Consider the following 15,921-nt stretch of genomic DNA (forward strand, 5'->3'; position numbering starts at 1 on the left):
ACGTCAAATGGGCCGAATGAACTATAAAATCACAACCATCATTATCATCATAATCACACATCATCATAACCTCACATCAACATAACCGAACATCATCATTATCACATCGAACAACTATGCAGCCAGTCCGGATGTAAAGTGTGGTCCAAAAATTAGCACCTACATGTCTTACTTGAATGGGCCGATTCAACGGTTGACATGCATCCAGTGATAGGATCCACATCAACGGTTCCATTATGTACGTCAGAATTAGCACATTGACCCACCATCTTATCAAAATGAGACTCGTGATTATGGGCCACACAAGCATGATCACATACATGAATGTGGGCATCACTGCCCAAGCATAACAATCAAGGTGGGTCCCAAAGTTGAACCAACCACCAAGTAGGTTTCACGACGTGGCCCACGAAGTTTTGGATCAAACTAGTATTTGTGTTTTCAGTCCCGCTTGGAAGAAATAACTATATAAACGTTCGGATGGCATATGAACATCACAGTGGGGTCCACGGTCAGTGGGTCCTACAAAAAGATTAAGTATGCATCCATCATACAAAATTTGGGATTAACTGAATATATGTGGACCCCACAAATCTTAGTCATTCAAAAAGGTATCAGTGATAACCACCGCACTGAACAACAAATCTGGTTTGAATTGCATAAATCAAACGAAGGGTTAGCCCAGTCGAATTGACCCAAAATTTGGTGCTTATGTTCTCTATCAAGTCTATTATCATCACATAAAATTTGAAACTAATTAAATATATGTGGACACAATAAATCTAAGCCATTCATGAGAGTGTCAATGCTGACCATTGCACTAGACAACAAATTTGGTCCAAACTACATTAATCGGATAAAGGAGTTAGATGAATCGGATTGACTCTAAATTTAGTACAAACGTGGTTCATCAAATCTACTATCATCCCACAAAATTTAGAATTTATCAGATATATGTTGGCCCACTAATCTAATCCGTTCAAATTGGTGTCAGTATTGATCACTACACTAAACCGCAAACCTAGTCTGAATTGCATAAATCAAATGAAAGAGTTAGATTGATCAGATTGACCTCAAATTTAGTATATAAATTCTCTATCGAGTATATTATCATCACATGAAACTTGGGCCCCACAAACACTATTAAAAAAAAAAAAAAAAACAATCTCGTAGAAACACATACACAAAAGTAGGCCTCCATGGGATTCAATGTTGGATTTCATCTTCATACATTCTCAAAGAGGTGGCCTACTTAGATATGGTTTTCAACCACCCAAACACCAGCATAATATCATGGTGGGGCCCACTTTAACATACAAAAAGAAAAGAAAAGAATAAATAAAGTAATCTACAAGTTGAATGGCTTGGATCTTCCTCTCCTAATAGTGGTCCACCTCTCTTTTTCTCTCACTTTTTCTCTCATTTCTCTAGAATTTGCTAGAAATGGCTAACCACTTGGTTAGCCCTCTTTTTGTGTAGAAAGATAACCCTAAGTTAGGAGAGGAGAGTTAGTTCACTTAGGTTAGCTAGTTAGTAAGGTATGTTGACATTGCATAGTCATAACTCACGCATGGGAGGGTAATGTATCACAAGGAGAATATGCATGTGGTGTGAGTGAGGTGATATATCACATGGAGAATGTGCATGTGGTGTGGGTGGGGTTTGGTGTTGTGTATATGATGCATGTGTAATGAGTAGGGGTGTACATCGAGTCGAGTTGGCCTCAGCTTAACTCAGCTCGGCCACTAGTTGACCTCAGCTCGAACTCGGCTCGACTCGGTCCTCGAGCCTGATTGGCCAGCTCGGCTCAGTTCGATCAGCAGCTCGGGCCGAGTTCGAGCCGAGTTCGCCATTGAGGCATTTCCACACACACCTAAACTGCAACTTCAAAATCCTAGTGTTTTACAAACAGAGGCAATGATTTTACAGGTATTTTATCAAACACCTAAGCAATATAAAAACCAAGAAAAACAAAGAGAAAAAGGGTATTTGTTTCATGTACGTACCTTCCTTGCCACCAACCACATTTTGTTGACTCATTTTATCAAACAGTTGGTGAGCAACATCAGTGGCAAAGTAACCGAGTCACCAAACTGGTTCGATCCGAGTTCGACTCGAGTTGGGGCCTGCTCGAACTCGGCTTGAACTCATTTTCAAGCTCAAAAAATCAGCTTGACTCGGCTCGAACTCAGCTTCGAACCGAGTCGAGTCGAGCAAGCTAACCGAGCTAGCTTGGTTCGTGTACACCCCTAGTAATGAATGAACCATGAAATCATGGTGATGTGGGGATTAAGTGAATAAAGAGTGTTAACATATTCCACTAAGGCATGAAATGAGCTTTCTAAGTGGGCCATGGGCTATGGGCCCAAGCCCATATGAGGTCTGTGTGTGAATAGATCTTTGCATCAGTCAACGTATCTTACAAACAAAGTATTGCACAGACGAACGGATGATGATACCTTCGCAATCAAGGCAAAATGTCGATTGATATGGCGGGAGTTTCAAGTCTCAAGGTTTAGGTCACCTAGGTGTGTACTACGCTCAGTCACTTGCGTTTTAAGCGGCATATCTCGCAAACGGAATGTCGCACGATGGTACCTCCGTGATCGGGGTGACATGCTAGTCAATATGGCAAGGGTTTCAAGGTCTCGAGGTTTGGGTCACCTGAATGCATAGTGCGCATGGACCATCCAAGTCTCGCTCCGAGGCTTCGGAAGATGCACACTCATGCACTGAAAAGATATGGGGTACCAAGATACTATAATGGGCGTGAAGTTTGCCTGCGAGCAGGTAACCGAAACGGGCATACAGACGTGCTACCAGCCACTAGGAAAACTGGAGCATTGGCATGATCGTGAGTGTCATGGGCGAAAAGGCGTATCTCAAGCCGAAAGGCGTATGCTATGATCAATCGTCATCTACATCAAGCCTTGGAAGGTTTCAACATCGGGACTTTATTTGCCTAACTGTGGTCCACTTAAGACTCGGATCCACCTAAAATTTTGACCCATGACCTAAAATAATCAGGAGAAATTGGTGGATGGCATGGATTAAATATATACATCAAGGTGGGGCCCACAGCTCAGACTCCCCCACCCCACGTCCGACTGACGTGAGGGGGTGCTTCCAGCTCCCCCACCATTGCCTCTGGTGCGGTCCACCTAATGGTTGGATCAACTTGATTCTTTGGCTCCACGGATAACATGCACCGAGAGACAGATGGATGGTATGGATCTAAGAAATATATCAATGTGGGTCCCACGAGCGGAAACCCACTCCCAACCCCTCGATGCTTGTGGTGTGGCCCATCTAAGATACGATTTGGCTTCATTTTTAGACCCAACGGTCAAAATAAGTTGGAAAAATAAATGGACGATATAGATCAAACATATACATTATTGGTGGGACCCACAAGTGAAAGCTCACCCTTCCCCTAAAACTCCAAGGTGTTTGGACGCTGGATAGTTCCGGCGTCTCTGACACTGAGAACATCCAGCCCCCATCTCTTTTTTTTTTTTTTTTGAATTAGACATGTAGTTGGTCCGCATGGGAGATCTGTAAGTGCTATAATGTTTAAAACACATTTCACACTTTATTTGTCAAATTTCGTTTAGTCAAAACATATTATCCAGTGATCTTCAAGTATGATTCACGATCAATGTTCAAAACAAGTTCAAGATCTAGTAGAAGATCAAGCTCAAGATCAAGTTGAAGATCAAGCTCGAAAGACAACATGAAGTCAAGATCTACTAATGTTCTAGTAGAAGATCAAGCTCCTTAGAGAAGTTCAAGTATCTAATCTACTTTAAGATAATGAAGTTCAGTCCATACATGTATTATAAACCCTAGAAAGACCTTAGGTTCAGGTGCTTTCAAAATCTATTTAAAATTGAGTTTTTATGCTTATATTTGGTTGAGTTTCGATCAGCCTAAGATTTTCTCGACTAGTCCTAGTACAAATCGAGTTAATCAAAAATTTTGTTGCACCTTCGACCAGTCGAGTGGTCTGCTTGACCAGTCGAAGGACAATCTTCGACCAGTCTAGAGTTTCTCGGTTCGAAGTTCAGCAACTGAATCCGTTCGGATTTTGGCTCCTTCGACCAGTCGAAGGGCCTTCGACTAGTCGAAGGTTTGTTAAATCTTATCCCGCTCAAATCCAGAAATCTGTTGGAATAGAATCTGGTGCTTGAGCCAGTTGAAGACTGCCTTAGGCTAGTCGAAAACCAACTTCTTTGCATATATATTGAGGTTCTCTCTCAATCCGAAAATTCAATTCAAGACTATCTAAATCCATCTGCAAGTGTGAGAGAGGGTCCATTTATATTCAAGCTATTTGAACGGTATTTATAAATTACTTTTTATAGCTTTTTGTTTAATTTCTTAATCTCGGACTCTATCATTCTGATTCTAAAGAGAGTGGATATTACTTTTCTTATTGAGATTTAAAAGAATTAATACAAGTAATCATTGGTTTAATCTTAATTAAAATTAATAGAACCCTGGACCTTTTCTATCAAACTGAACATTGAACATTCGACATTCAAGAAAAGAAGTTCTTCGGCTACAACTTCTTTTACGGTGAAGATAATTATACATCTGTTTACTTTCTGTATTTGGTTTTTCTGAGATAGCTAGAAAATCTCAGTGTTGGTTTTTCTGAGATTGCTGGTAAATCTCAGTGAGGGTCTTTGTTTGTGATAGCCCGGTAAAATCACAACTGTATTAAGTTTTAAGGTGATACTGAGAAAACCTTATTCATAATGAAAGCCAAGATTACGTAGAGAGCAATTTTGGGAGTGGAATAGGTGTGGTTGTTTGAGAATAGTTGTTGACATACTGAACCATTATAATTCTTGGTATTTGTAGTGAATGCTTTTATTATTTTTATGGTGAATGGTTGTAATTTCATTTCAGTACAAGTGGTGAAGGATTGTAATATTTATTTTATTTACTCTTGCTTAGTTTGGGGTTTTGATTCTAATCACATTCATGAAATAAGATTGTCCTACCTAAGCTTGTTTGGGTGAAGGTTGTCATACGAATCAGTTAGAATCAACGTTTCAATACTAAGGCAATATTTATTATTTAGCTTACACCCCCCCTCCCCCCCCCCCCTCAACAGGACTTCTCAAGCTCTCCTTTTCAAGATCCAAACCATCTATCAAGTTGGCTAGCTTAAGACGGCCCCAAGGAGCTTTAAATCAACTGATTTTGATGCCCTTTCCACCATTCAAAATATGTATACTAAGTCATGAGTTAGATGGATAATAAACATCACTATAGCCACACAAAGTGGTCCACGTCGTGATAGCGTGCAAGACATGCTTTCCAACAGCGCGGTCCACTTGTGGGCCCCACAACACCATCAAAAATAAGAAAAAAAAAAGGGAGAAAGGGAATGAAAAAAAAAAAGCAATAGAAGGAGATTTGGCCATCGGGGTGGCCCCTCGCCACTATGGGGTCCACCATACACATCTACCTCATAAACAAGGTGGGTCTTACCCTTGTGGGCCCATGAGAATGAAAGCAAGCAAAGAAAAATGGAGAGTTTGTCCTCCCTTGCACTTACGATGGTGGATGAATGGTTGAATTGGGCCGTATCGTCGATTGAACGGCTCGGATGGTGAAGTTCTTCCCCTAAACTCCTCTCACCTTCCGTCAACCTCTAATCTAAACACTTTCTCTTCTCTCTCTAATATCTTCTTTTCTCCATAATCTCTTCTCTCTCTCTAATCTCCCATCTTTTCTTCTCACTCACATTTGCTAGGAAGATTTTGGGGAAATGAGAGAGGTTTGAGAGTTTTTGTGGTAAATAGGAAATCATGAAAAGGGTGGTAAAATGGAGAGAAAAATAAAGAAGGAATGATGGCTAACATCAGGGTATGAGTTGCATGAGCTTTTTTGACTAATGGGGAGAGAGTGTGACATAGTTAATGGATGAGTTGATTGATGTATTGATTGATTTGACAACATTGAGATATGTGCAAGTAGGGCCCGCGATACGCATATGTTCCGTGGTCCACCTTGCATTACGCCAAAAACTATAACTTCTAATTTGGGTATCGCAATAGGGTGTGTCGCGCCGCGTTGGAATCATAGCACCCGCATAGTCGCTAGGGTACAAGTATCAAGGTATTGCGGTACTAAAATAGGGTCGCAATCAAAACTCATCGATCTAGTCCGTCGAGAATGTACCAGCATTGAAAACGAAGCGTACAGTCAGCATAGAATGTTTTGAGTATACAAGATGGATGGCAGATGACCGGCTAAAAGAAAAAAGAAATAATAATAATAATAATAAAAGAAAGAATAAGAAGAGTATATCAATCCATGCCTGTCCAAAAACGTGGTACGCGACTAAACAAAATGTATGGTATAACCCTTGCTGTCCAAACATCTGCTTCAGGCCCATAACTGCTTGCATAGTACCTCGGGGGCGACATAATATGGGTTGTTTGGACATGTGAAATCCACTGGGAAAAGATATAGGATTACCTTGACAAGACGATATTGTTTAGTCCTGCCATTTGCAATCACATCACAGTCGAACAAAGTGAAGTAGTTTTAGTTGCGGTCAAAAAGAAAATGTCTTTTAAAAATAAATCGGACCTTTACCTTGCTTCCATCACAGAAATCGTCATCAGATTTAACTGAATAAGATCCTGGAGTAATTGTGGATAAAATTTTCCCTAAAGGTAATGTGGGTCGTTTTGGAGTAGGCAGAGGTGCAGTTTCATTGCTAAGCATTCGAAATGGTGGGCCGATCCTTCGCACTTTCTTGAATACACAAAAGTCCCCATGTGGATGCATCTTGTGATTTCTGAACCCTTGACCGGGTGATGATTTGCACGGTTGAACTTGTGTGCCCATATTTCAACTCGATGAATCATTGTTGGTCACAATCTTTCCTTCTTTTTTTCAGCGCGATTATTGGACCATAGGCCATTCAGAATATTGCCCATAGGATGGTTGCTTCTAATTATCCAACCATCTTCACCCGTCGTCGATCACATGGGGTACAGTGGGCCCCACCAAAATCCTGTTTATATAGAATATAATTATTTTCTTTTCTTGGCTGTCAAGACAGAACCATACACAGTAAATTCATTTCAGTAACTCACATATCCTAGAAGGTTCAGAGTTCCATCGAAATGATAAAGGCGGCTAGTATTCTTGTTGCCACTAACAGGTTCAGTGTTCCATCGAAATGATAAAGGCGGCTAGTATTCTTGTTGCCACTAACAATCTCTAGCAGCAAGACTCCAACGCTATAGACATTGGATTTCTCTGAGAATAGTCCTCCCATGGCGTACTCTGGAGGCATATAACCACTGCATTCAACCATATAAAGAAGGAGGTGGAAAAAAAGAAGAAGAAGAAAGCAGATCGTTAAATAAATGCATGAATGTGCTTGGCCACAGTAAAAGAAATAAATTATACTTACCATGTCCCAACAACCTGTTTTGTTTTTCGCTTCGGATTCATTCTGTCTGAATACTTGTGATACAGGACCGATGCATGAATCAAATAACTTGTGAGATCAAGTAACATAATTAAGACAATTTTATATATATATATATATATATATATATATATATATATATATATATATATATATATATATATATATATATATATATATATAAAACACAAGCATTGCCTCAACCACCACAAATATCATGAAAACTAAAAAGAGATTATGCATAATCCTAGCTTAAGTTACCCACATTATCACACAAGATTATTAAATAAAATGTGACTAGGATCTAATAGATGTAGGGACATCCAATTAGCATATGATATAGTCTATGTCATGGTAGAGGGCCTAATACAACCTAAGGTGAATTAGGATTAAAGGGATTGAGATATATAGGAAGTAGGGTTACAGAAATTGAGATATATAGGAAGTAGGGTTAGGGTTTGGATTATTGATTGGGATGGGAAAGTAAGGTTTAGAAGAAGACGAAGATCTGGGATGCGAGGATAAAGAACTTGGAGACAATAACTAGATGGAAGGGAAAAGAAAAGACGATGTGGGATAGATGGAGACCTCGCAACTCCACTGATGAAAATTAGCCTTACACCAATCTCCTTTCCAAATCACATGAAAGTATCTTCAATTCAATTCCCTTGAAGATTGAAGAAGAAAGCAAGAGCTTTTCTCTTCTTCTTCTTCTTTTTTTTTTCCCACAAAAACCTAATGAGTAGAGGGTCACACGCCCACCCTCTTTTTATAGCTTTAAGAAAGTTAAAAATTTACAATTAACACCCTGTTTTGTTAATTTGACTAAAATAATCCTAGATTAACTAAAATCAACTAAAACACTCATAGTGGTGTCCAAACATAACATAAACAAAACTAAATCCTATAATGCTGATAAAATCTAAGAAAACTACACGATCAATGACCCGATCATGTGATCCAACGGCCCAATCGTCACGTCCCTCCAATCTAACGGTTTGAATCACTCTATAAAGCAACCTATGTGCATTTTTCCAGTGCGGGGTCTTCTAAATGCTCGCACATGCACATAGGGTCTTTAGCACGATCACGGATACTCACCTAGCCACAGGGAAATCGGTGTGGCCTACCTTTGATACGTATACAAGGGTGTGCGTGAAGTGATGTCCTCATCATCTTGCCAAGCCGAAATCTGATATTTTGGGGTTCATTTCAAAGTCCAGAAGAATATTACTGGCTTTTAGATCTCTATGAATAATTCCCAATCTCGAGTACTTGTGAAGATACAGAAGCCCCTGAGCAATCCCATTAATGATTCGCATGCATTTTCCCCAGTCCAACAACTTCCATTTTGCCAGATCTAGTTCCATATTTTTAATAAAAATGTACAAATACAAACAAATATTATGATCCACTGAATTTTTGACCATGCTCAAGCATATAACTCAGTTATGGAAATAGTTAAAAGAGAAGTGAACTAAGCAAAAATGAAGGTATCCAAGCTTTTGTTCGGCGTGTACTCATAGACTAGGATCTTTTCTTCTTCTTCAATGCAGCAACCCAAAAGCCGACCATGATTCATATGTTGGAGCCTGGTGAGGAGCATAATCTCAGTTTTGAACTCTTCTAACCCCTGACTGAATCATTGAGAAAGCCTTTTCACAGCTACTTCTAGTCCCTTGTTTAACTTACCCTGAAGATCAACAATACTTGTGTAAGTACAAGCGATCGTCCATGAATCCATTTGAAGCAGTCCCATATGAAAGAACAATATCCTCAAGAACACTTTCTATTTTACAATAGGGACTGAAAAATTACCTTGTAAACGGGTCCGAAACCACCCTCTCCCAGCTTATTTGCGATGGTGAAGTTATCTATAGCAGCTGAAATATTAGCAAAATCGAATAAATGAAAGTCAAGGCTGTCCTTCCCACCTCCAGAGATTTGTTGGTTGTCAGTGTCACCATGTTAATTCCTAAATCAAACAGTGATGCTGCCCCATTTGTTTCTCTCTTGACTGATTAAACAGAACAGAACAGAGGAATTTCTTTAGATATATTTCAATAAGAGAAAGCTTTGTTAAAAATATCAGAAGTAGACCAAAGCATGTCATTAATGTCCATGAGAGGTTACCTTTACGTCTAAGCTCTCTTCTAAGCCAGACGAGTGCTCTCCTCCGGAAATAACAAATGATGCCGCCGAATAAAAGAAGCATCGATGGGACAAGTACCAGAGCAATTATCCATAGCTGTCTCTTGCTTCCTTCATCTGAAAAACAAGGTCAGGCTTGCTTAAATCAATGATCTCAATTCAACAAGTAAATATTTTTAAATACCAAACAATAAGAGCCATCTATAGAGGAGTACAAGTGATTACAAAAATGAATACACTTAGACCAGAAAAGCATAACATAACTATGGATTGCCCCTTTGGAAAGAGAATATAACCAAATAAATGGATGTTAGAGTGGGAAAGAAACAGCAAAAATGTTTCAAAATAGAAAGCAAGGCAAGGGATCATTATGTGCCAGTATAACCATCCGCATCACTTCAATTTTCTTAGCAAAAGATCAACCAGACCATCATAGTCGCAACCAATTCACACAAAATGACATGACAAAATAAACCATTTTTGTAAGTTCAATTTTTTTTAAAAAAATAAAAATAAAAAAAAGTTAAAAAGCAATGATTCCAGCCAATTGTAAGAGACATAAGACTGCTGTGGGTGAATCTGAGTTGACACAGTGATTTCCACTATTGAGTAAGCATGCCTCAACATGGTATATCTCAGTGAGAACATTCACTTGCAGATATCTATAATGTTCAACAACAAATTTTGGAGAGCTTTGCTACGCCCACATGCATGTACAAGTCAGCTAATGCACACGCCACCACTTATTTTGCACACAGGTGCAACATCTGAGCCAAGCCATCAGAAGCCTACCACTATTTAGATTCTCTATCCTGAGAATCAGGTCAGTCCAAGCCAGGTAGGCCATAATTAATTGATCAAATGTACAGTTGGGAAAAAATCAGCCAATGTTTTTTTTTTCTTTTTTTTTTAAGGGTGACTCAGTCGAAGTTTTTTTTACTTCTAATGGGCTTACAAGGTGGGGTTCACCTGATGGATGGTTTGGATATTTCAGCAGTGTCATACTGACATATGTGGTGGCATGTGCATTAGCTGACTTGTCCATGCATGTGAGCTTAGCAAAAGCTCCAATCAGGCCCTCTGTGTCTGAAGTGGAAATTACCAAGTTGTGATGTAATTTCCTCTTTTGACCAAACAGAACATTTGCAATGGCAAATGCTGCCTAAATAGGTATGACCAAGATTTGGTTCCTTTTAGCTTACCGGTTGCCCACTGGTGAGAAGTGGAATCAGGTGTTGAGAACCGTGTCTTTAGGAAGATGACAGATCAATGTCTTCTCTCTGCCCTTGCATTTGCCACTGAAGCACCACCTTTCCATTGCCATGTGTATAATTGAACTCATTCACACCAAAGGCCTGTTCAGAACCTGAAACCCCAGTAAAAAATACCCACAATCCAACGTTATCCAAAGCAATTACATCCAGCACATAGAATCACTGAAAAGACTACTAGTATCCAGCGGAAAAAAAAAAATGCTAGGGTCTACCTTGACACATAAAATGAATAAGGTACAACTATGAAACACTCCAATCTATAACTATGAAACACCCAATAAGGTACAACCAAAAATACATTCTCAGCAGCTGCAAGCAGAATCTGGTGGAAGACTGAGAAACTATGAATTTCTAAGAACAGGACATCAAGATACCAGCTCTAACAACAAGGAAATGCAAGAATAACTGGTGTCCATAAAATACACAGGAACTGCAACCAGATCTGAGAAGAAGAATTCCGTTTAAGTCTGAATGCACACAAACAGCACCATCAAAACCATCCATTGTATCACACAGACACTCCTATAAAAACACATTAAAGAAATGAAAAACCACAAGTTGAACCAAACAAACCACTGCCCCAGATAGAAAAAATTCTCAAAACCATCTCCAACTCAACACATTTATACTCAAAGAGCACAAGCAGATCTAAGAAAATTAAGTCCCGAAAACCACAAATTTCACCAAACAGAAGCCCTGTAACCGAGATCTGATTCATCCATATTACAAACAAAGAGAACCCAGGAGAAAATTCCACTAAAGCCATTAAGCATGCATGCAGCCCATGCCACAACATTTCTCTGAGTCTTTAAGAGAACCTTTACAAACCTCTCCGCTTAAAGCCTTATCCTTTGCCTTACTTCTCAACATATCCAGTTATAATTTCCCCAAAAAAAAAAGGATTTGTAATTTCTGGTGTGCAAAGATCCAATGGAGCAAAAAATGCACAAAGCATACGCCGAATGAGACTGTGACAAGGCAAAAAAAGAAAGAAAGCAGGAACCAAATGAAATGATATTTAACATAGTAACAAAACCAAAAATAAGAACCATACGTATTAAATTCAAAAAGGGATGGGGCACTCTTACCATATTACATCTCCCCAGTTCATAAAGTACCATTATCTAAGAAATCAACCAACAGGACGTAAATCCCTTTATATAGATAGGAGTCACAAGTGACTTTTTTGAACTAGCCGATGCAGAACTAAACCCACACATGAATAGCATAACAGCAACTAACATCAACACAAAATTAAAACTTAAGAACATGTAGGGTCTCTATTCTTAACAGATATCTCATTAGAAAATCTGTAAACCTTACGAGCTTGCAATATTAAAAACAGTAATAGAGATGCGACACTCACAGCTTTATGAATCTGCATGTCCAATTCCTGAGCATCACTCCCTGTCGAATACCATCCGAGTATAGGTACAGTAGTTATCTCATAGTGCTCAACCAAAAAAAACATGCCGGGACATCTTTCTGCATCTGGGCCATTCGCCACATGGGCCAATCCCCAAAAACCTCCTCCATCAGATAGACCTAAACCATCTAATTGGTATTGCACAAATTGGCAATCGGCCAATGGCCTATTGTCTGATTGGGGAGAGTTTTGGAGGCATGAGACAGTTCCACAACTCGAATGCCCCGGATCACAGAAACAGCCTGAAATCTTGACCATCTACTAAAGTGGGTTCCACCTGATACATTGCTCAGGCGTCCTACATGTTCTATCCATAGTTCAAAAACCAGAAACTTGACGAATGCCGAGAATCACAGAAGAAGGTCGACCTGGCCCAATCGTGCATTCTTTGGCTGGGGGAAATTTTGGAGAAGAGCAGAAGCTAAAACCCTGGAAGAGGCAGAAATTAGATAAAAACAAAGAGATAGGAGAGAGTATAAGGATGTGTGCTTACAGCTTGCTTCTTCTCGAGGAAGGAGCAATTGAGGGAGTCGGTGGAGAGGTCGTATAGCAGCTCAAAGCTGTTAAAGATCTCGACCACCCGGCCCCTCTGGAAGCCGATGATGCAACTGAAAACCCTAGGGGGGAGAGGAGGAGGGTGTGCCATTGGTGCTAACTTGAGCCGCGAGTGAAGAGGGGTGGTGATGCAGGACAATTAGCCACTTGCTCTAAAAGCTTGAATTGACAGAGCATGACGAATTAATCCCTTTATCTGATAGCCCAGGCGCCACGCCCCATGGGTTAGCACCTCGGCCGAACCCCCTCGTGGGCCCCACATCACATGGGTACCGCCTCACACGAGCCACCCGCCTCAAACGGGTGGGGCCTGCCTCGCATAGGCCGCCCACCACGAGTGTGCCCCTACATCCCACAAGCAACCCCATTCGAGTCTAGTGTAAAAATGCCCTTGCATTAATCCCTCCCCCCCGGCGAAGAGTCTTGAATACGAGACCTCTCGCTCTGTTACCACTTTGATGCAAGACAATTAGCCACTTGCTCTAAAAGCTCGAACTGATAGAGCATGGCGAATTAATCCCTTTATCTTATAGCCGAGGCCCCACATCCCATGGGTTAGGACCTCGGCCGAGCCACCCCCCCCCTCGTGGGCCCCACATCACATGGGTACCGCCTCCCACGAGCCACCTACCTCACATAGGCCGACCACCACGAGTGTGCCCCTGCATCCCACAGGCAACCCCACTCGAGCCCGATGTGAAAATGCCCTTGCGTTAGGTGGAGGGACTGGGATTTGGCACGTGTGTAGTGGTCAGAGATATTGACGATCACTAGCAGGTGGAGCTTGAACGTTAGCCTATTGCTGCCACTGCTCATCACCGTCGACATCTCTCTGTTAGGCAGAGAGAGAGAGAGAGAGAGAGAGAGAGAGAGAGAGAGAGAGCATCGGTTTTGGGAGAGGAGGAAAAGGTTTGGTTTTATTAGGATCTTAATCACCAGCAGTTATTGCCTACCACAGGTAAAGACTTTTAGCGGTGGCCATTTCCTACATTAGGGGTAGCCACACGAAAGAGCCAGTAATTAACATTTAAACCAGTAGCCTATGCTGGCTGCCGGTAATTAACATTTAAACCAGCAGTCTATGTTGGCTGCCGGTAAAAATGTGCTGGTAATTTCCTTATTTCTTGGCCTCACAACATCACATGTTCACCTAGCTAGGTGAGCCACACAATATCACAAATTCACATGGTTTGGTGGCCCATGCAAATACTACAAATTCACATAGCTAATGGATCTCACAAATACCACAAGTTCACCTAGTTTAGTGGCCGCACAAATACCCCACCCTCAATTAGCTAATTGGCCTCATAAGTATCACAAGTTCACATGGCTAAATGGCCTCACCAATATCACAAGGTCACATGTTCTCATATGACTCACTAATCAAATAAAATAAGATCCAAGCTCAATAATTAAAGAGAATTAAAATCCAGGTACAACCCATTCGGAATTCATGGCTTCTGCATAAGCATTCACAATCTTAATCTAATGGTGTCAAATTCACATGGCTCAATGGCCTCACCAATATCACGAGGTCACAAGTTCTCATATGACTCATTAATCAAATAAAATAAGATCCGGGCACAAAAATTAAAGAGAATCAAAATCCAAGTACAACATATTCGAAATTCATGGCTTCTACATAAGCATTCACAATCTTAATCTAATAGCATCAAATTCACATTATCCACATCTAAAATTTACAACTAATCACATTCATATATATATATATATATATTTGATCACCCACAAAGTGCTACTATGCCACGCTAGACCACTTTAACAAAAGCGTCTATTGCTGATTTTCAACGGATCTTCACTAGAGTACTTAAGCAATTTCTCCAAGGCAGTGTCGCTGCACCAGCTCTCCACTCACCCCCTGGGGAGAAAGAAGACAGAGAGATGGAGAAAATTCATCCTCTGACGACGAGAGCTCCTCAGCTCCCCTCCTGTGAAAAGGAAGAATCAATATGATATCTATAAGGCGACCCATCTACCCCTTTCGACGAAACGGCCCCGGGCTACTTGTACACCATGCCAATGTGCATTGCATAAGTCAAATATGCTACCCAAGTACACCCAAACAACAGTCCATATGCGCACACTAATTGTGCACATTTCATATGCTTAATGTATCCTTAGGAGCGCGCTTGAACGTGGGATATGTCACACACCATCTAGTGCGTGCTGCATAAGTCAAATAGGTTTATTTCCCATGTGTGCAAGCATGCTCTCTAAGCGTCATCGACTAAGTTCAGGTAGGCCCATTTAGCCTTAGTTAGCTCGCTCTCGAATAAACTAGTAGGCTTAACGGTTAAAGGTTAAGCCACTACTCTACATGTCATTCTTGTGATTTAAACGTCAAATCCTAATAACTACTCTACACCATGTTCCGGGCTTGCGGGCCTCACGCAGTGAGCGCAAGGCCAAACAGAAAGACATCGTAGATACGACATATACCTCAAATAGGCTCCAGTGACTGAGCATCGTGCATAAACATATATGACAAGTGGGTCTCATTGCAGGACAATGTATATAGCACATACACTAAGGTACAGCCCTAGGTTGAACATTTGTGGGTACAATCACGAGTTTATGTAATTAAGTGACCACCAAACATCAAAATTTCACAAGGTTAAGTTGTCACACGTACATCATATAACCACACACTTAAAGGCCACACATGCATCACAAGTTCATAGCATTAAGTGGCCACACAAGGATCACAAGTCCACATGATTAAATAGCTATACAGCATAATTTCACTTAGTTGGGTATCCACTCACACATCAAAGATCACAAAGTTAAATGGCCGCACATACAACCTAATTTCATATAATTAAGCAGCCATAGATACATCACATATTCATAGGGTTAAGTGGCCGCATATTTGTCACTATTTCATATGGTTTTGGTGGCCAATTATTCGCCACACAATCACATGATTAGATGACCATGAAATCACCAATTCTCATATGTAGGGTCATACACAAGGTCACAGGTTCACATGGATACATGGCCATCAATACATCATATAGTTACAGGGTTAGATG

General features: G+C 40.6%; 1 long non-coding RNA gene across 5 annotated transcripts; it reads right to left on the reverse strand.

Moving 5' to 3' along the window:
* Positions 1-8,612: 8,612 nt before the first annotated feature.
* On the reverse strand, positions 8,613-12,968 carry LOC131227335 (uncharacterized). 5 transcript variants are annotated; one of them, XR_009162208.1, is made up of 5 exons: positions 12,807-12,968; positions 10,816-12,742; positions 9,596-9,730; positions 9,281-9,479; positions 8,613-9,155 (listed from the first exon to the last, which is right to left on the reverse strand). It is a non-coding gene; the product is annotated as an uncharacterized LOC131227335 (long non-coding RNA). The 5 variants fall into 5 exon arrangements; XR_009162211.1 differs by having other exon boundaries at positions 10,816-12,294; positions 12,591-12,968; XR_009162210.1 differs by having other exon boundaries at positions 9,693-9,730; positions 12,254-12,968.
* Between the last annotated feature and the right edge of the window lie 2,953 nt (positions 12,969-15,921).

Source organism: Magnolia sinica, chromosome 15 (genome assembly GCF_029962835.1).
Source record: "Magnolia sinica isolate HGM2019 chromosome 15, MsV1, whole genome shotgun sequence".
Taxonomy (NCBI): Eukaryota; Viridiplantae; Streptophyta; class Magnoliopsida; order Magnoliales; family Magnoliaceae; genus Magnolia; species Magnolia sinica.